Below are 2,500 nucleotides of genomic sequence, written 5' to 3' on the forward strand. Positions count from 1 at the left end.
CAGCTAGTCGTCACCACTCACCGCCAACTCTTGGGCTACTCTTTTACCAACGAATAGTGGGATGTTTCAAATCGGCTCTATAGTCCCAGAAATGTTTGAGACATAACAGGTTTTCAAATGCCCTAAAATTTAAATTCATACGTAAACATCCGAGACAACGTTTTTAAAAAACGTAACATGTCCCGATACGAACAAACACATATCCAACTTTAACATCAATGAATACATCTCACAACAAATAATGATAATAAAGGTATTAACCCCCGGGACCCCACGTACTCGGGTAATATAAATTCTGTTGTCCAACATGTGAGGGCATTTATAGCGGTTCTACAATAAGATGAATAAGTAACGTATAAATCTGCACTGTAAAAATATCATTTTAGGCCTACAGTTCAGTATTGCACTAGCTTCTGCACTGTAAAAATATCATTTTAGGCCTACAGTTCAGTATTGCACTAGCTGACAGGAGCGTCGAGAGCCAGCATGGGCCTCGGGGCAAACATCCTCGCCCCCCCCCTTTCTCTCTTTTTAACCTTTTAAAGAACTTATTAAAAAGATCCTAACTTAGGACAGCAACAAGCTCATAAACAAGGACAAATCATATCAGCAGCCGTTTTAAGTTCACAGTAAAAACGTTAATAAAGTAATAACAAATATATATTAAATGTATAAAGTAATAAATACATATTAATTATTATTCAAATCATTATTTCAATCACTCTTAATGTATCAAACATCTATATGCAAAAAAAAAGCCAAAACTATGCTTCTTATGACCAAATGAAGATATAGCTTAAAGGTGCTTTGCGGGTTTTACGACATAACTAGGTTTCATTCCCTGGGCAGTTACCCCCCACCGTCGACAGGCCTGCTACCTGAAGTTACATTTTAAGCCAAGTTGAAAAATATGTACATCTTTAGCTTCCTTTCTTCCAGCCGCCTTCCCCAAGTTTTCATGACAAAAATGAAAGACGTCTGTTTGACATGGACCCTTTGAAAACAAGCAACAATCATGACAAGAAAGGTTAAACCTTTTTTTTCAAAGAGGTCAATTAAAGAAAAAGGACCTCCTCCTTCTTTTTTTTGAAAACTCCGGACGTTAAAGTTTACATTGTTACGACAGCGGAAGTCACGCGACGCTGGGAGCATGCGCGCTGAAGTTTCTAGAAGGATCACGACTTATCGGGGAACCTCGTGAATGTCCCAGTGTTTGCTAGACGCCATCTTTTTTAGTATATAAGCCAGTGATAGATAGATATGCAGATAGAGATAACTGAGTTAAGCGAACAGTAGGCACCGTAAGTAAAGTGTGTGAATCACTGTGATTTATAGCGTGTGTTATAAAGGTTGTTAAGTTTAAAGTGACTGTGGAAATTAAGTGTATTATAAAGTTGTATCGAAAAAGAATCAACTAGTTTTAATTAAGAACGGACTTGTATTGCCGAAGTTCGTCGCACGCAACAATATTTTTTTTACTTAGCCCTAGTTATCTCTGACAAGTCACTGTCTAAGAGGCTTCAGTTAATACAAAAATATCGTGACATTTTTATCTTATCACGCATTTTTAGGCCTACAGTTCAGTATTGTCCTACGTGCATTAACTGATATTACATTTCCAGTAACAAATTTCGGTGAACTTATTTCACATCATAGTTTTTTTTAGTTTTGTTGTTTATAAAAGAAATAACATTTCAGTCAAATCTAAATGAAAGTTGTTCGTATTTCTGTGAGAGAAGAACGTGTGAACCTATTGGTATTCGTTGTTCTTTAATGATTATATAGTTTTACATTTTAATTATACTTCTATTATAGATTACATTGTTAGCTTAGTATCTTGGTTTGGGTTTAACCAAAAACACTTAACCTGCCCGATCCTCGTAATATATAGTTCTTACGACCGAATAGATCGTTAACAAAGAAGGTACTTAACCAATGCATTTGAGGTTACGGATGATGTATTTAATTAGCTACGACCATTATCTGGTTGATTTTTAATTTCCATCAAAAAGGTAGCTTTCTCTGATCGTAAGTTAATATTATTTATTGGCTATTGCACGAGTGAGGTGTGGGAACGTTTTTGCTAAAATTGGCCTCAGCGTGATTTCTCTGATCGTAAGTTAATATTATTTATTGGCTATTGCACGAGTTAGGTGTGGGAACGTTTTTGCTAAAATTGTCCTCAGCGTGATTATTTTTTCTATTCTTTTTTTACCATGAAACCCCCTTTTATTCCAAACAGTTTTCATGTATTAAGTTACTTTCAAAGTGTTTTAATTAAAAAATAATGAATAAATAACATGGTTAAGGATACCAAAAACCCAGCCTATTGTTATACCAGGACACACTTGAAAATCAGTTTGGGGGCTTATCTGTAAGGTATAAAGGATACCAAAAACCCAGCCTATTGTTATACCAGGACACACTTGAAAATCAGTTTGGGGGCTTATCTGTAAGGTATAAAGGATACCAAAAACCCAGCCTATTGTTATACCAGGAC

The sequence above is a fragment of the Limulus polyphemus genome, unplaced genomic scaffold, assembly GCF_000517525.1.
Source record: "Limulus polyphemus unplaced genomic scaffold, Limulus_polyphemus-2.1.2 Scaffold11502, whole genome shotgun sequence".
NCBI lineage: Eukaryota > Metazoa > Arthropoda > Merostomata > Xiphosura > Limulidae > Limulus > Limulus polyphemus.